Genomic DNA, 20,748 nt, shown 5'->3' with positions numbered 1-20,748 from the left:
AGCATATGCTTGAATACATTTTTGTTAGGGTGTAAAAACCCCCCATACAAACGCAACATGGTAAATAATAGAATTGCTCTCACTGCGCAAAGAATATACAGTCTAAGTGGAGAAAACCTAGTGAAGGTAGGTAGAGAGGGCTGTCCTCAATTTGGAGAGAAGAGCAGCTGAACCACAGAAGTTAGATTTTCACCCTATCTTCAAAAAAGGACTCTGTGGTAATGAATCGGCATAATATTCCCTAGTCTGCTTAAATTTATTTATTAGTTTAAATAATAAATTTTTAAATTTATTAATTAAATTAATTATTTAAGTATACCTCAAAATAAACAGAACATGTAGATCATGCTGTACAGTGTGCAATACCAGAGAATTTAGTGAAGTAGATCTTGATCACATAGAAATTAGGAAAAATTATCAAAGACACAAAATAGTATTAGTTCTCTTTCAAAAATGACAAACGAATTTAACATAGGGAACCTACAACTGTTTTCAAAATTTGAAAATCCAAACAGAGTTCAAAAGCTCAACATTAAAATCTCTTTTTCATACAGCAAGCAGTACTCTCTGTGAGCAATTACACAAGCAGCTCTTAAGGTGCAAAAGAAAAAATATGATCACAAAAATTTCAGTTTCATCTCTCATACCAATTTATGACATTAACCTATATCTCAGTTCATTATTGTTTATAAAATGGACATGGCAAATTTTTTTTTTAGGTATTATCAGGCCTTTTAACTGCTCTTGGAAAAATCTCAGTTTGATTATGTATGCATCAAAATCATTATATGTATTACTCCTCACTCTGTACTATAACACTTATATAACACTGGAAAATAATAATCTCATCTCCATTGTGTATGCAAAGCATGTAAATTTAATATTATTTAAGTAATGGTACAACTTTCTATACAGTACTTATATGAACTTACAGAAAAAAAAAAGATATTCCAAAAGAAATATTTCCTGTTTCTAATCTTTCAGCTTATACATGAGAATGAAGCTCTTTGGATCTTAAAAGCTGAATCTCTTGTATCACAAGCTTTTTTTTTTTTCATTTTGGATCTAAACTTTTCACTAAGCACATTTCTTATCAGCTGAACACATGCACAAACAGCCCAGAATTTTATATTGTATTATGCATAGACATACTTCATCAGTATGCTGAAATCAAATGGCCAAGAATATATTTATGCCAATATACACACACACACACCAGGGAATTACTTTTTGGATGAGTGAAATAAAAAACCCTTTCATAGAGAAATGCAATATGGTGTTTAAATATATATTTGCAAATTTAAAGAAATTTTAGATTATACTGTGCAGCACGTAAGGTTTGTGAAAATGATAAATTTCTTGTTTTCCATAAAAATATTACTCCAAAACACTGCAGCTGACACTCCTATCAGAAACAAGTTGTGCTTTGCTCTTGCCAATTAAAACCTAAGAGACACATCAGTCCTCTTATGACTCATTTTAGTTTGGTATTACCTGGTGCAATATTTCAATTCCTTTTAACAGAAAGCAAAAGAACCTGACAGAAGTTTAAAAGACATAAACTTTGCATCTGCGGGATTCCTGCTGGACATGGCTCCCTGCCCTTGGGCAAGGGCACCTTCTCCAGCCAGCGATCCCTGCAGCTCAGGAAAAGAGACCAAGACAGACAAAGCAAACCAAGGGGCTCTGCTGCTCACAGCCCATTGTGACCCCTGCATTACAGTTTACGAGCTGAGGAGAGAGTCCAGTCACATCACACACTGCAGGACACACGACATGGCTGTATTTAAGCAGAAGAAGTAACAAACTAGGAGACTTAAGAAAATAAGCCAAGCAAATGCAGGATGAAATGAGATGCATTTTTGCACGTTCCCTCACCTGAAGCCAATCTACTGTGCTGAGCCTTCTGCTGTTACAAAGGTCTTCCCTGCTACCAGGCTCCACACAGGAAACAGGTAGGATACAGTGGAGTGAAAGAGGCAGATAATTCACCTGACTATCTGCTCTCATCAAGCAGCATAATTAATCTACCTTAGCAACTGGCCCTAATGAAGATGAGGTATCTGAAGTTATTCTTCTGAAGCAGTGACACAGGAAATGAAACCAATTTTAATCTGAATCTGAGCCCACTGCAGTCAAAATATATTTGATTATTTCTCAGCAGAAGCCAGAAGAACTTCTGGAAGGTGTCAGTAGGCAAAGAAAAGCAGGATTCCTAGAATCTTGTAGAGCCTGGATAAATAAAAATGTTTTGCAGTAGATAATAAAACTTATATTAATCAGGAGGAAAAAAATAAATTATTCTGTGCTGAAATATGTCTCTGTATTATTACAATCTTTGTCTCCCCAAATAAAGTTCTCCAGTAGGCAGAATCCTCAGTTCTAATATGACTGAGTCAATGATTCAGTCTGTGACCTTGGGCTAATCACTTGACCTTAATCTGAAGCAGTCAAGCCAGCTAGAAAATTCTGCGAAAACATCGCATCACTGAAAACCAGATTCTGTACCTAAAATGAGGCTTTCCTTAGAACAAAAAAATATACACTGCAGGGAAGAAAATAAATTATTATTTATCCTGAACTCCGGGTTAGAAGGCTAAACCAATAATTTCCAGTGTTCACTTTATAATGATACGATTCTTGCCTCATAAATACCATGACACTGTGTAAGATACATTTAAATAGTCTGCTGTTACTTTTTAAGCAAAGTTTATTCACACGCATGAAGTTTTAAAGAATTCCATCAGTTCAACTTTTCAGCATTTAAAAATCATTGTTTTCAATGTCTGCAACAACCTTGCAGAAGAAATGAAAAAGTTGAAGCTTATTAAAATTTACGTCATTCACAGCAAGGTTCCAAACACTTCCCCATTTCAAACCAGTGAGGCCCAAATGAGAACACACAGTTCAAACAAAATATCACTGAAACCAGAAAAAAAGATTTAACTCAGAAAAAAAATGTGTTTAATGTATTCATTAAAGAGTTGGAAATAATATTTAATGTATGAAGATTATTTACCTGTAAGTTGTTATCAATTATTGAATTTTCTGGTTGAGAAAAACCTAGATTTTTAACGTATTTTGTTCCAAGTGTGCTCTGAAAGTTTAATATTTCAATATATAAATGAAAAGTCAAATGTAAACTGATTTGGTTGTAAATTGTCTGAGACTACAGTAGTTAAGTAGCAGGGTAAAAACAGTCACAGAAAGCAAATAATATTTCAAATATGCATACCAGATAAAAAAATGTCCGATAGTTCTTGATTTTTATTTTCTTCCTTCATCTACCATATCCTTTCTTTCATTTTGAAGTTTAAAAAAAAAAAAAAAAAAAAAAAAGTGGGAAAAGTTATAATAAATAAACAAAAGAATATTATTTAAAAAATTCAAACATGACGTATGCAATATCCCTAAAACAAGAGGAGTCATTTTTGTATTGTGGCCCTCAAATGAAACACTTCAATTTCTGACACTTTAATTTCTGAAAGTATGGTAGTTAAATGCATTTTCATTTTCTTGTGCTACTGTGGATGCAGTCTTTTGGCTATATTATATTTCTTCCTAACAAAGGCAATTCAGCCACTAAGATCTATAATAAAAATATAGAAGATTTGTCCTCATGGCAGGTGATTGTGGTGAGGTGGGGAGAGAACAAAAAGAAAAATTACTGCTGAAAAAGGGTCAGCATTTTCAATTTGCCTTGGATATACAGAATAGTTGAAAACAAAGCATCAAAACTTCAAAGTTTTAGAAGACAAATTACTATGAACAATATCTCCAGGAGAAATATTTGACAATTCTACTTATTCCACCAACAGAAATTGTGACTCAGGAATTGTAGGTAAATATAGAAATTCTATCTAAGGCAGTCTAAGGCAAATGTTGAAACATCTCTGGCTAAATCATCTGGAAATTTGCATGGAATTGATGAAAGATGGGAAAGAAAGTCAAGTGTTATTCAAGGTGATCATAGGTGGGATGTAAATATTGTCATTCTCCCACTGCATTCATTCCAGTATAGGTCGAGAAGACAAATGGTTTGGTGAAGCTTTTTGACCAAAGAGCCTCACACTCCTGGCTAGCTGACACTAGAGTTGTTTACACTCCCAGAAGTTCACTTATGATCTTGTTCAAGTGTAAGGTTCTGCTTTCCCTCAAATTAATATGAATGACTAGGACATGAGAAAAACCATATCCATGAGCAGAAAAGGAATACGCTCAGATTTCTTCACAGAAGTTTTGTAGGACAGGACTAGAAGTGTGAATAGGTTTCCCAAATAGTTTGGTTTAAAGTTTTAATACTAATTTTACCTGAGAAGCAATTTGTTGAATTAATGCATAATATGAAGTATTGGCGAGTCTTACTGAGATTTATTGACCATAGCAGTCTAACATTTACAAGGGCTTTCCCTTCCTCAATAATAATTTCTTACTATCAGTAATAAATCTCTATGTTGGTCTCCTAAGAAGTCAATATCTAGTTATTAATCATAGATAAAGTAGCTTGAATCATATACATTTCTTCTACCTTCATTTGCCAGCTATGCAGCCCTGTTTATATAAAGTGGAAAAACTATGTTCCTTAAAATTTCTTAAGGAATAAGGAAAATTATTTCAACTATTTTTATTTATCTTTTATTGAAAGAAATATAATTCAAGTGTTACTTGTTTAAAGGAATATGCTTCATTAAAAGGGAGAGGCTACTTTAACATTTTAAAGAGACAACTTTAATTACAAAGTAGAAGTTATTTACAACTTGTCTTGCCCTCTAGGCAATATGAAATGGAGCTGTGTGAATACTAAGAGGCAAAAGAGAAACATGCTCTCTGCACCTTATCAACTAAGTCTTATCAGAAAAGTTGATTTTGTACATATAAATCCACTGAATATTACTTTCCACTTTTCCTGTAAATTAAAAAAGAGTGATTACATCTTGATTAATATTTCTATAATGCAATTCCATCTCTCAGATATATTCACAGGATACTTCTAAATAGAAAATTGTAAGTTTTACACCAAGACACCAATTTCAATTCCAAATGGATGCCCTGAGGTATTTAAAAGACATTTTATGTGTGATCTTTAAGGCCTGAAATGCTCTGTATGTTTTCATACCACTGGTGGCTCAACCAACATGCACACACCTCTGTGTGTCCATATGTGCCAAGGAGCTAAACATCCATGTAGTCCATGCTTTTTGTTGGGATGTTAAGAGAAACGTGTTAAAAAGATTTGGGTTTATCTGAACAAAAGGGAGATCTAAGAAATGTCTGCTGCAAATCAAAGCTGTGGGGCAGTAGTGCTTCTGCTGTCACTGCCAAGAATAGACTACTTTTGCTGCTCAACAGGTCTTTTTTTTGTCTTCTCTCTGGTCACTGCAGCTCGGGATGTGCTCTCTTCTGGTCTTCATCTGACCTTACAAAACACACTGCTTGTTTCTTGTACTGCTGTACATATGTAAGTCCACCATTCGTTGGCTAAAGCACCAGTGTCACCTGAAGACCCTCTAATCTCATTTCCAACACTTTCTATCAGGTGTTACTTGTAGAGCAAGAAGCACCCTCTATTCACTGTGCTAACGCCCATGACTCCTGTGGCTTGGTATTAGTACAAACTCACAAGGCTTGATTTTCATGGAAGAAAAAAGATTAATATATTCACAACTAATTATGAAAACTGATCAAGGCTTTCATGCTCTGTGAATAGGAAAGCAATCACAATTACAGAAAACACATGACATGTTATAATTGTTTTGGGGAATATCTTAATTCCGTAGAGTAGCCCCCATTTTCTCCACAAACATATTTGATATTCCATATCAATAGTTGGTACTTGTAAGCCATGTGCTTCAGCAAGTTGTTTAAGCAGCTATAGATCTTCAGGTAGGTAAATTTAGATGGAAATTTCCATGTATTTAAATTTTTTTATAGAATTAGATGACTCTTTACATATGACTCTTCAGACAGTCAAGTAGCTTGAGGAAATTTTGATAAACTGAAATGAAAGAATGAAATCAATATATCTAATCCAGTTGAAGACAGCAGAATGAATAGTTTATTCTCTAAGTAACAGAAGAACATCTCCACAGAGTCTTATTGTTGCCATATCTCCCACTCTGCCATAAGACAGTGAATATCAGCTAATTTTTCACTGTTCAAACCTTAGCTCATGTAGGTGCTTTTATTTACGTCTATTTATTATCATCACTTATCTTTCACCACAGAAGATGGATGGTATCAGAAAATCACTTGGAAAGGATCAGCTGACTAAGAATTAAAAAAAAAAAAAGTCTTGAACCATGCTGATGACAGAGAAAATAGTTTGAAAATCATAAGTCATGCTTATCATCATTTGCAGAGGGAAGAATATGTCTCCAAATTGTCAGGCTAGTCTACAGTCCATGATTATTCCTTAGTTTTGACTGATGTTAAAGTCTGTGGGACAGCCCCTGGGCAATGTTTCAACCCTCCCACTGCTGTTGTTTCCACCAGGAAGCAGTGATGTACTGCTCATCACTCACTTCTATCACTTTTCAGTCAGAGTGAAGCTTGTGGTCTTTGTCAGATATCAAACTCCAGCCAGTGCTGAACTGGCAGTGTCTGTCCGCTGGCCATGGTCACATGAACAAATCTCAGCATCTGAGACAATAGACTTGTACAAAAAATTTCCAGAAGTTGTAGAGCCTTATTGCTAAGATCTCAGTTGGTCCTCTTACGTAGGGAACCAAAACACTGTTTTAAAAGCAGTAAAAAACAACAAAACAAAACCACTTTGTTCATTTGACATAAAAATTTTTCTTTATTAAAAAAGGTATTACTTCAGACTTATGTGACCCTGGTCTAACCTTGCAGAATTGTCTCCAAGGGAAAGTAAGGACCACCTTGTGGCCTTCCCCCCATGATGCACTCACTCTGTGCTCTGCTTTCTTGATTGTGCTGGCCAAGCTATTGTTTCTCTGGATATCTTTCAAACTCGAACACACCGGACTGCTCATTTTCAAACAAGGAGAATACAAAACAGCAAACACAAAGCAGATGTTAGCCTTTTGTTTAATTCAGTTCACAGACACACTAAGATTTTGGTATAAGAATCTTCACAAGACTTACAGACTACATAGTTACTAATGAGTCTAACTTTATGTTACCTTAAAAAATAACCAGTTTTAGAAGTGCTCCACAGAACAATATCCTGCTCTTATCCATGCCCTTAACTCAGTAACTCTAAAAGACCAGGAAATAAAGTAAATGGAAGTGAGACATCAGAAGCTTCATGCTCTCTGCACCAATTTAAAAGCTATTGAGAAGTTCATGCATTTTCACATTATGCCGTGGTGTCATTTGTCTTTGTTCAGCACCAATTCTCCAGTAGGCTTGTCTTTTCACCATATAAATGGCTCTGATGCTGTATTAGCACAGGGGACTAAACGGAAGCAGCTCTGTAGTACTACCCATGCATTTAAAAGCACTACCTATTTCAGCAGATGTCAAAGGAGCTTTCCCACTATCAAAATAAAACAGGATCTGACCATAATAGATAGCTATATTCCACTTGCAGTGAGTAGAAATAAATATACAACAATGCCATTACCAATACATTTTACTTTGTTGCCTCTCAAAAGAGAGTTTTGTTCTGCTTCTCCTATGTTTTAATTTATCTGTAGTAGTAAGAAATGTGGTTAGAAGAATTTTATCTGGGCAGGACCACTGAAAGGAAAGGTACATTTGAAACTTTTAAATCCCTTCATATACAGGTTTTCCTTCTCAATTTATTGTGATAAGATTGGTTTCCTGAGGTGGAAGATGTAATTAAAAATTAAACCGTTGATAATTAAATCACTAACAGGTGACGCTGGAAAGAAGGAGAAGGTACACATTAAACCTTTCAAATATGAATGTTGAATTCACTTTTTAAATTAGAGGTGTATTCTCACTTGGTGCAAATATGAAAATCCTACTAACACTCACCTGCGTGTTGCACTCTTCTGGACAGCAGGGTAGATTTTTTTGCATGATTAAGTCTATATAAGGTTAGGCTCAGCAGAATTTTAAAGATCCAGAAACTTCATTAAAAGAAATCCATCACTAAAACAACAAAATCATTGTATTTGCATTGAAATTTTCTTCAATACAATTTATGTTTGATTTCATTGAAAAGCTTATTTCCTTCAGCCAACCAGTGCCAGCATTGTTAACACTAGTGTTTATATGCAACAGACTTACTACAATGACAATTTATCTCATTTACAGCAGTGTCCAGAAGTTCCCTTGCTATAGAAGATACAAATTATGCCAGTTATTCATCACATTCTTATAATACCTTCCTGACACACAATATAAATTTGCTCGTAAAAAAATATGATTCCTTTTCCAATTCACCCCTCCACATTTCATTGGTAAGCTGACATGACTGTGGGTAATGTTTATGGGTACTATCTTTTGCAGCTCCAGTGCTCATACCATAAGTAAAGAAGGGAATTAGAGCTGTGTCTGAGCAACCTATCAAATCTGAATATTAACATTTCAGGACTGGTTAATGCCATTCTGAGAAATGCAAATTTTCTAGAAAGGCCTGCATCCTGAAACTCACTCCTGATGCCAACAGAATTTTACACTAATACTGAAAATTGAATCTATACAATTAAGTGGGGTTCTCATTCCCTGAAACAGTGCAATGGTCTACCTAAACCTCAAAATTTCTATCCCAAACAAATGATATGACTTCAACAGTTGTTGTGGGTTGAGTGGAATTCAGAGCATTTCCCAGGAAGTTGAGTTTTTAAGTAGATGTTTCTGCCTTTCTCTGTACCTGTTGCTTCCACAAAGATAGGAAGAAGGGCCAAGTACTTCTACCTGTTCTAATCTGGGGCATACGCCTTGCGAATAAGTAAGGCAGCACCAAAACCCAAAGAACAGTAAAGATTCTGCTCTTCTGGCAGCCATGATATTTCTTCTGAAACAAAATACAAGAAAAACAGAAGCAGTGGATGCTTCACCCTTGAAAACATTGTAGGCCAGGATGGATGAGGCTCTGAGCAACCTGATCTGGTGGAAGGTGTCCCTTCCCATGTCAGAGGGGTTGGAATTTGATGATCTTTAAGGTCACTCTCAACCCAAACCATTCTGTGACTCTATGATGAAAAAGGGTCACTTGTCTAAACAATGTACACAAACAGACTTTTACCTCAGGCCATATCTCTTGTTACCTGACAAAAATAACACTGCTGACTGCTGAAATAATCATGTAATGCTCATGCACCATGCAAATCAATAGCAGGAGAAGTTACCCACTACTAAAATGGAATTATGGGACCACATATGGAAGAGGACTTTTTACTCATTTTACAGTTTTTATTCTTTGATGACTGTTTTTCATGGCATACCCAAGAGGTTTTTCCTCCAGTCTGCCCAAAATTTTGCATTGCTGTATTATAGCTGTTCTGCAGGCAACTGCGTTTTACAGATTTTGAAGACTAACTGTGAAAATATCTGTCATTATTTACTCAAGAAAGTTTTAATTCCAAATTTTAAGGGTGCTATGCTCTCTCTCAAGACAAAATCTTTGAGATTTTACTGTAATGAGGTGCTCATATTCGATAGATAGTCAAAATACGAATAATGTAAGAAAAATATGAAAGCACAAGGAAGCACTCATTTATAAAATAGCTCTAAAGGTGTAGAGGCAGGGCCACAAACATAAGCTGTGGACACTAGTAAATGTCGTAATAGTCCTGTGGCATAATCACTTACTGAAAGATCCCAAAAGAATATCCTTTCATTACAAATAAGACTCTGTGACTTCACAAAACCAGCTCTGCATATGGTTAAATAGAAGAATGACATGAATGACCTACTTATCTAGGACATCCAGTAGCAAAAGAATTATAAAAAGTGTTGTCCTGACCAAGAATTATCTGATTTCAATAAATGACAGTGCTCCTTTTTTATTCTCCTGCACAGAAAACATGAGTACTGTCTAAATAATGTAATGTATGCAAGAGTAATGACCCAGGAAAAAAAAAATAGAACCTACCAAGGCAAAATCAGTAAGTTTAAAAGTCTTGCTGAACATCAGATTTTATTTTTATTTTTGATTTTACATTTACTTTTAAATTTATATTTCATTTTACATCTACTTTTATCTGGTTATCATGAATTATTGAAATAAATTTAGCAGAAATAAACTTATCCAAAAGACATTTTAGAAAAAGAATTGGTGTATTATGCTCTTATCCAATGACACTAAGGACACTGGCAAATCATCCTTTCATTTTAGGGATACAGAGTCAGACCTCTGGTGAGTGAAAGCAAAAGACACTGCCTATTAAAAATTATGTACTTCAGAGTAATTACATGTTCTTGTAAATTATTCAATAATTACATAAAGTAAGCCCAAAAATAGTTTCACTTGCTGTTTCAGATCCCACGATAAAACCCTGCTTCAAAAGCAAGAAATAACCAAGAATATATCCTATTTTTATAATATTGATTACATTGTGCTTAAACTTGCAACATATATTTATGTTGGCACCACAACTGAGGAGTTGTTGGAAGAAAATTCCCAGGAATATTACTTCACAATTTATTAAAATATGTTCTATCATATCTATGTCCCTTTCTATGTTGTATCTTACATATTTGTTTTACTAAGTAAGACTCTTAATACAAGCAGAACTTTAATTACTAACTGTTGTCACAAATTCTTTTATTTTTAATTTAATAGTCTGCATTTTAATTACAGGTACATGTTCTAAAAGTGGATTTAATATTTGAATTCTGAGAAAAAATATAAATATACTATTTCAAAAAGGAAATTTGCAATTTACTTGCTACAACAGATGAGATAATTTTGAAAATGAGGGGGGTTTATGGGTTTACAAGAGGCATACAAGCTTAACCTCTATCACTTAAGTTTTTGTTAGCCTCCAAGACAGAATGACCAGGTGAACTACTTTTGAGAAGAGTCTTCAGATGGAGTTAATTCCAAAAGAGTGCTTGATATGTATTTGAGAGTGCTAACTGACTCATGCCAAAACCTTTTAAATTATTTAACCATTTAATGGCTGAACTACCTGAATAATTTAGCAATTTAAATGAGAAAGTTCCAGTAGCTGGAGGCATGCCTGATGGTGTTTAATTTCCAAAACAGAGACCTTAAGTTTACAAACCTGTTTTCACAGACAATGAGCAAAGACCACTACTGTGAGTTACTATCACTTTCTTGGCAAGTGTTAAATGCATTTTAAGGTAGACAGATGTGTAGAATTAATATATTAGCACTTGAAAGTTAAAAAAGGTATAAAGAGGAAGATACAGGAGAACTCCTATGAAGTATTCACATAGAGAATCATACTGGCCACTACACTTGGAAGAGAGGGTGACCGACTAAGATACCTGAATTATAGGCAATCTGAACATTGCCTTATTTTGGAGACCTAGAAGTTACCATGGCTTTAGAATCTGATATCAGACTGTGACTTCTCAAATTATACTAGAATACAAGGAAACCAGAGGGAAAATATTCTTGGTTTTGTCAAACATCACACTCTCCCATCCTCTGCTCTTCTATGGAAACACAGAGAGAGGAGATTGCTTTAATTTCCAGAACAGAAGTTACTGCAGCTGCATTTCATTCTACCATGAGAAAATTATGGAAATGAAAGAGTAAGTTTTGGATCAATGTGGGTATCAAGAGCAACGACAGTGTCTGCAGCAAGGGCAGTGGGCACCTGTGTGCACTGGAGATCCCACTTGAGGGCCTGCTGGTGATTGAGGTTGGTCACCTCATCCAGCAGCCTGGTACCTTGACCTACTTATTTATATTCCACTGAGCTGTGCACATGTCAAAGATAAATACTTGCCACCACCTGTGTTTCTGAACATTTCAGAGGATGACTACTCACAGCTACCGCACATATACATATCCCTTCATAATGACTAAAATCTGGGTTTGAGGACTTCTGAGGAAAGGCATACAAGCAGCCCATGGAATGTCATGACTGATAACTAGGTTGACTGTACAGACTCTCAGAAATCAAATTATATTAGCCTGTTTCTAGTGCTCTACAAGGAACTAAAGGTCTGGTGCACACATGCAGAAGAAATTATTGACAGGAATACCAATACATTATAGATGTGTTTTTTCAGACTACTTTATTTCTTTTCTACAAGGAAGAAATGGCAGGCAGAATGAACCTGAATGTTTTATTCATTTTTTTTTTTCTGAGCCATATCTGGTTTCTACTCCTGATTCCTCAAAGGAAAGCATCTGTTTGAAACTCAGAATTGTAGATAGAATAAAGACACTTCTGGTGTGGGATAGGAATAATATTTAGGGGGAAAAAAATGTATTTTGTTCTGTAACCTTTAAAATGAAGGCCTAAAACTGTAGTTTTCCTGAGTCTTCAGCCTTGTGTGGTTTTTTTCTGAGCTAGCTGTGGAGAGCTATGTTCAGCAAAATTCACCTATCTCCTTAGATCCTTCTCTTACTCCTGCACACTATTTGAAAACACAAATAGCAAACTGTGTCCACTCAAATGTTAAGGTATTAATGTGAAGAAGTTTGAGGTACATTACTGCTATTGTCATTTTTTTTCCCAATTCTCTCACTTTGTGCTCCTGGACCTATTTCCAGGAAAAAAAAGGTCAGTGTAAAGTTTGTCAAAGGGAGGGCCTTTGAAGTTTGCTGTAATAGGAGTTTTAGAGTCTTATCTATAAGATGTACCTATACTGTATTTGTGTTACTGTGTTATTGAATGCTAGATATAAAACATCAGAAACTTTTTATTAAATCAAAATTTCAGAAGTGAGAAGTAGCATGGACTCACTACATAGATATCAAATTTGCTCTTGGTTAATTGTAATGGATTAATATCTTTGCAGATTTGGCAAATCGAGTAAATAAAAAAGAAAGACATGGACTTTAAGAAAAGTGTTCATAGTTTATCAATAAAAAATGTATGAGATTAACAGTGCAGTAGTGATTTTAAAGCTTTGGTTGATCTAAGGCAAATGACAAAGAAGAGAAAATCCAAAGCATCTTCATTACGAACAAACAGATTTTCTAGGCAGAAGTAGTCTCCTTTTACTTCAGGAATTCATATCTTATTTTTGTATTTGATAGAGATAGATATTTCTGGCTTGCAGTTAAACTGACACTTCTCAAACATCTACTTTAGGACATATAAATACATATCCAGATGTGATTCTTCTCCTTCTCTGCCGATAAAGATGACTTAAGCTATCTAGATAGTCAACATTGACTTCAATTGACTAAATGTAGACAGTTAAAAGAATTAAGGACAACCCTAACTTCAATATCCATACAGCGGATAAAAACTACTCAATGAGATCACAAAATATGCAACACTTAAACCATTTCCAGCAATTTCAGGAGTGATTTCAGCATCTTACTGCATTTTGTGTCAGAACTTTTATTGTCTCACCTTAGAGATCTGTATAATGTGGTGAATCCTGACTTTCTTTTTTTTTCCCCCAGGGAAAAAATGCTTTTCCTTTTGAGAAGATATACATTCAACTTTTGGTTTCTTTGTCTTCCAGAGAATTGTAAAACCTCTGGGTGACTGGTTCTTTGTTATTGAAGAACAAGCTAATTTATGTGAGAGGTCATTATACTAACAAACAATCAGAAAAAGAATAATAGGAAAGTGAAACTAACTGAAAAGGCACACAATTTTTAGTATAAACATTCTTTGGTTTTTTTAACTCATTAATATTCTTATGAAATACATTTTTCCTAGTATAGTTGGGTCTAATTATACCTCTAAACAATATTTTACATTAATGATAAGATACACTGCAAATATGGTAATACAAGAGTTGATATTATTTCTATGATGCCTTCATTAGTTACCTTATGCAATGGCATCAGCATGGAAATCAAAAGCAGCCAAATAAGGTTGATCAGGTGCTTTATATGAGTGTCATGCTGCCCTTATGCAGAGGAACATTAATGTCAATGCCAAAGCCACACTCCATACAGTAAAAATATTGATGTTCCTGTGAACCTTGTTTCTAATTCTTGTTGCAAAGAGCATGATAAGAAAAAAATAAAATACCATTTAAAGTATAAGCGTAATGACTACAAATAATAATAATAATAATAACAATGATGTGAGGATAAGTAACACAGCTGTAACCATAGTAACAATTGCAGAGTGAATACTTCACAGCAAATAACACACTTGATGAAGTTAGCCTACTTTTACTGCAGTGGAATAACTGCCAGCAGATTACAATTTTCTCTTCAAATGTGCTTCAAAAGTACCTGGGACATATGGGGATATTTTGTATGTGATCTTCAATGTCTTAAAATTAAGTTTTTTGGTACCTATGACTGAAGACAAGACTTTTTTATGCTGCCTGATCAGATGAGCATCTATTCCCAGTTTAATCCAAGTTCCATTAAATTCAGAAGAAAAGATAGCTATCACACTGAGTGTAGAATTGGATCAATAAGGAGTTTGAATTAATCTGTTTCTCATTTATTATTTTTGCTCATAGAACTGAATAACTAGCCATAGAACTGTGAGCTCTCTACTCTCAAATGAATTTATCCTTTTTTTTTTTTTTTGTAGGCAAGAAAGGATATTCTGATTCTTTGACATCATTAGGAAATGTCTTTTCAACATACCTCTTGATCCAAAAGCTAAATGTGAAGGGGTTTGGGAATGGTGTGACGAAAATTCAGCTGGCTGCTCCTGGCCTAGCATGCATGATTAAAGACATACAAGATCCAGTAGCCAGCAGCAAACCAGGTCAGTAAAGAAGCAGTAAAGTTAGCATCATAACCAGCTATCTTTAAGTCCTCAGCCCAGGCAGGTGCTCACTTACAGATGGATCAGCTCAGGTAGTGAGCTGCAGATTTACAGCACCAGCTCATTGGAAAGTCCACATGCCCATCTGTGGATCTTGGCCAGAAGGCTCAAACACTCTGCTATCATGATATTCCTTCCTTCTTTAATCTGTCTTTTTGGCATCCCTGATGGCCTGCACACAACCTCAAACTGAGTATTTATATTTTATTTATATTAGATTAGTTCCTCAGGGCCAGTTCAGTGAGGAAAACTACTTCCCAGGAAAGAGCAGATGAAGTTTTGGCCTGGTTTCACCATAAGTGTCTCTTTGCCCTTCTTTCCTTTCTGCCCACTCACACTCCCAGACCTCGAATTTCTCTAACTCACATCCTCTGCTGGTGACTGGAGAAGGGATTGTGCTTCACTGCTGCCAATGGGAGAGTCTTGCTAAACGTTTTGCTCCAATGCAAGCTGGAGGCTTTAAAGATACAATCTGAGGTAAAACAATTTTAAGTTTTCTTTGAAGTCAATTTTCAGTTGACCATTGAACAATCAATCATTTAAATCCAAATTTAAATTTGTATGTTATAGCCTTATGAATCATTCTATCTGCTTATTTTAACTTATAACAAATTTTAATAAGTCTCGTTCTGCACAGAAGTAGGTTCTGAAAAGCAGGTACATATAAATAGACTTTTTCAAGGCAGAACAACTTTACCATTATGTTACATATATCCCCAAAATATTCTGCAAGCACAAATTTAGTCCTGATTGCAATCAGGGATTTATATGCCTTCCAGAAATTTTTAAAAATCACTCAGCATGAAGCAAAAAAAAAAAAAAGTGTTTTATTTGCCCTGTATCAATAATATCATCATCCCTAAAATCTTCAGCTGAATTAGTCTGAATTTTGTTGGAGGTTTGCACCAGCTGTCTCATTGCTTTGCATATGGCATGGAGAATGCCAAGGAGTGGTAATGCACCTTATCCATGGAAGCATATGATCTTGAGAAGGGGTTCCCCTGCCAGCCTGTAAAATTTTAAGCTGCTTTGAGAGAACTGACTTTGTGAGGATTGTAAGAAAAGCAACACCTACCAACAACGAAAACTAAGCTGGACTGGCACAGAGTTTAAAGGACCTTTATGCTTATTCCTCCTTTTACAAGGATAATACACCTGAGCTCTCAAGGTTGCAACTGTTCTGAGCAGCCATCTTCTTCTGCAGGAGGCCAAAGAAAGTTCTGATAGATGGGTAACACCAGATGGACTAAATAAATCACAGAATTTGAGTCTGAGGTGGAGACAGAAGCAATATTTCTAGCTATTTTTGGCTCTGTTTTTAATTTATCTACCATTTTACATCATACAACACTTTGTAAAATTCTGTACTGATCACTGAATGTGAACAGATAGATTTAAATTAACTAACATTTGAGATTTTTTATTTTAGAAACATGATAGTCTGTTTATTAGTTTCATTAATGACTAAGCTCTTGGCTAGCTTAAGGAAAGTCTGTAAAAAATTGATTGACCTAAATTTCTTGCAAGAAAAATTTTTCATTCTTTCCTATTTGTATGTGCAAAAGGCATTGGAGAATATTTCATTTGGCAGACTGGATAGTAGCTTATGATTAAATTAAATTTTCTGCAACTATATTCTGCTCTCTGTTACTCTGCCATGTGAAATGACTGAATATTACCCAGTGTGAGAGAGTTATTTTCTCAAGATACTCTGAATTTCTAGTAACTAGACAGCTATTTCTTGAAGGTAGACAGCTAGGTCAAAGAAAAGCTTAGCAGAGTATTCCTTTGTGGGTTTGAAATGCTATGCAACAGTTCATTCATTTCTTTTGCACTTGGGAACTACACAAACTAGCTTTCAAAGTATGCAAGACTGGTTCTCAGGTGTCATTAGTACCAGTGCTGCTGCCACTTCATTTTTGTCTTCTTTTACAATAATGATAATGATGCTGAAGCCTACAAACACGGATTTACATTAGACATCAAATGAAAGCCTCCAGTGAGTGGATTAACATATCAGGACAGTCGGCTGATGCATTTCAAGAACCTTCTGAATTATATATGGCCCCCAGTGCCCTTATCATTAGGCAAAGATGTACTTACAGTTCATTGAATGGGACAGGATAAGTGAAACTGGACAGCTTTGCTGGGTGATTGGTAGACGAGTGTTATGCAGCCAGATGAAATGGATTGTTGATTACATTCTGTTTTAAAGTTCAATAAATTCATCCCCAGAGCCTATGTTGGTGTTACAAAATAATGGATTACTCAGTACACTGTCATTATTATATTTAATATGGTAGAAGCCTTTGTGAGGTGGTCAATAGTCATAGATTTATACAGAAAGGGAAAATAGCCTTTCACTTAACGGGAAATACTAAATCTATGCAGTATTTAAAAAAAAACACAAATTTTTAGCTTGAATAGATTTCTGATTGCTGAAGGTGCAGTTTACTGGTCCTTTGACAAAAGCAGTGGATATGTAGATCGATTACAGCAGAACACTGGGCAGAGAGTTAAAGAGAATGGGCAAGAAATGTAAAACTCAGTATATGGCTGCTTGATGTCTGTTGTTTCCTTAGGTAAAAGTGAATTTCTTTTGCACTCGACTGGAAATTTAATCTTTCTGTTTTTGTGAAAAATATGATCTGATCTTCCATTCTCAATATTAAACCTGTGGCATGGAATAAGTTTCCTGAGAACTAGGAATTTAACTTTTCTGAAGTCATTACTTTACGTTTATTAGAAATATTGCATGATGGCTTTGTCTCAGGGGCTCTTGTTCAGTCATTTTATGTTTGTTTTTTTTTATACCTAAGGACATAATTAAACAATTGGAACTAAAGTGATGATTCTATATTCTTAGCTTTAAGAGTAAAATCCCAAAAGTGTTGCAATGGTTATGAAAAGCTTTTTATAACCAGGAAATTCAGCTTAACAGCACACAAAAAACATCCAAACACGTACCACTAAGAAACACAGATTTAAAGTGTTCTAGTAGTCTAACATTTCCTTATGGGACAAGAAGTTCAACAGAAAAGAAAAAGTTGAAGGTAAAAATCTAAAATAATATCTAAAAATTATTGGGTTACATTATTTTATCACAGTATACCTGCAAGGAAAAGTTGTGTAAATATCTCTACGTACAAATGCTCGTGGTTTTTATATGAACGTTATGTTTTATCATGTCAATTTTTTGATAAGTTCAATGTCCTATTCACATTTCTAGGCCAAGAATGCTGACATATATTTATGTAGAGGAAAGGTCAGAAAGGTGACATAATATATTTTGTAAGAAAAAAACAATGTACCTATAAAAATGAACAAGCATGTACAAATACAGGTAGGCTTTTGATAACACCAGAATGTCAGCAAGACTTCTGTGTCCAAAAACAAGTTTTCCCCAGTAAAATTAGTCTATTAGAAAATGTTAATCATTAATAAGGCTTATTTTCCTATACTCTTAAAAAAACTCCTAATTACTATGTATTAGTTATTTCTGTCTTGAAAGAAAAAAATTGCCTTTATGAAAATCATTGAACTTCAAAGAGACTCAAATTCAGCAAACCTAATGTTTATCAAATATAAAATACTGAATGTTTTGTTAACGTAGGCAAAATCTTGGCTTCTGCAGATGGAACTGGGGCAACAAAAGATACAGTAATTAGTGATGTCACTGCTGATAAGCAAATGTCCTGACTTTTATGTCCTCACAGAAGATGTACAACGCTGACTGGAACCACATGTCCAGCTGCATGTACTGCTATATTTTCAAGAATGATGCACAAAAGACAAGAGATATTAGCAAAATTCTTATGAACAGAAACAACAGATTGTAAGCGTATTTTTTTATACATTGAGCCCAGAGGGAAAACTTATCTTTACTCTGTGTTAATGCTTTCTTCACTCTTTTTCTTCTGTTTTCCCTTTGGTAAGACAGTCGAGAGAAAAGGAAGTGGCTTCCAGAAACTGTGAAACCACAGGTGCTCAGTCAGCCACCAAATAGGCTGCTAAGCAAGGGGGAGGAAAGGCAAAGTTATTGTCACTGGTTTTCTCTAACCATCCAAGAGGTGTTTCAATAAAACTGCTTGTGGTGTAGCCTGTTAGAACCTTCACCTTGTACTTTAATGTTTCTGCAGACAATAGGAAGGGAAGATAACCAAGCTCCAAACAGAAAGCAAGGCCTTTCAATGTTTCTTGCTTTTAGTAGCTTAATTTCATGATTCTCCAGTATCTGAGAAATCAGCATGTGATTAGGTTATTGCTACAGCAAGAAAGGAAAAGATTTCGTATTGCCTGACTCCCTAAACAAAAAGACAATTATCCTTGTTAAAAGAGTTATAAGTGTAGCAAAATGGGTTAGGTTTTCCTGTCTACTTTCCATTTGGCATAGCCTGGGAAGCCCAGGGAGATTCTGTTGCTGGAAACACCATGAGGATGTTGTAGCTGCAGGGAATGCTGAGAATGGGAAGTGCTGCACTGAACCAAGGCAGCAGTATGGCTCTCCCTTGTCCTCACCTCTGACAGCAGGAACAGCAAACAGAAGTGGTGTTTCTTCTGGTTCTCCTCCTCTCTTTGGTCTCTTTCTCTTTCCGTGGCAGTAGCAGCTAAATCCTGCCCTAACCCTCAGCCTTGGAGTGAAAAAAGTAACATTTGCCTACACCTTTCTTTGCCAGATTTAGGTAGGCTCTACCATGGAGATAAGTGAAACCTGCATCTGCTATTACACCTATCAGATTAATAATCCTCCTTATCAAAGCCTCTCTCTTACACATTCCCAAAAACCTGTGTTTATACACCCAGGTTTTATACCTATGGTGTGGCTGTGAGTAATCACACAGAATTTTCAGAATAAAAAAGGAAAACCTAAAAATTCTGGCTGCACTCGTTCAAGATTGGATACATAGTCCTCCCTGACTGCATGCCTGGTGCCTTAAAGTTGGGCGTAATATGTACATAACCTTTTAGATTCCAAAAAGCCATAACCTGTATTCTTATATATTAAATCACACATATAAATACGTAGGGAAAAAAAAAAAGTTGGAAACATTTAATGCAATGTAAGTACCAAATTTCATTATTCTTAACAAGAAAAATAATAAAAAGTCCCTGAAACATCCTCCAAAGTTTTTGCATTAATATGTTATGCATACTAACAATATTAGTATGTTGTTAATATAAAGAAACTGACCGTATAGTCACAACAGACCACAAAACAACATTCCAAGAAGTTACCAAACCAATTTTCTGTTTAAATGCAGCTGACCCCATCAGAGACAAAAATAAGCAAAAAAAGAAATTTCTGATGAGTTTTACAGAGAAATGAAAGCAAATTCTAGATAAGTTCACCTAGTAAATATAAAAACTATTCCAGATTTTAAAAACCTCGTCAAATACATGACAGGGTAAACAAGCTTCTAGCCACTGAGAATTGAAATGAAGAAGGATGATATGATTAGTATGTGCTAATTTTCTTGTGACAGTCATGCACTGTGATTACTTGGGTTGCACTTCCTGGGTAATGATTTCAGGGCATAAAAAGTCTCTTAGCCACATGCCATAGAGTGCTGAGCAGGCAGAATATCAGTCTGACATCTTCATGTTACTAAAAGAAAACAATTGAGGGGCTATTTTAAGTTTGGATGAACCAAAATTTCGCTTCGTTTTGCCAGGTAGTTAATCTTGCCTCTAGTCTGTTTCAATTGGTTCATGTTCAATTTGCAGTCCCATTTTCTTCCTTCTCAGTACTGCCTTGTAGGACAATGCTCTCCAATATTTCCTCATTCTCAAAAACCTGTGGATATTTTCACGTATTCAGTTCTTCTCTACTTCCTGTACCACCAGCTTGTTCCCTGAGAACAACAAGCCAAAGCTAGATCCTGATCAAGTGACAGATCTCAGGAGCCACCCAGGC

Source organism: Chamaea fasciata, unplaced genomic scaffold (genome assembly GCF_029207755.1).
Source record: "Chamaea fasciata isolate MVZ Bird 193981 ecotype frontalis unplaced genomic scaffold, bChaFas1.0.hap1 SCAF_3, whole genome shotgun sequence".
Classification (NCBI taxonomy): Eukaryota; Metazoa; Chordata; class Aves; order Passeriformes; family Sylviidae; genus Chamaea; species Chamaea fasciata.
This window is presented reverse-complemented; position numbering follows the sequence as displayed.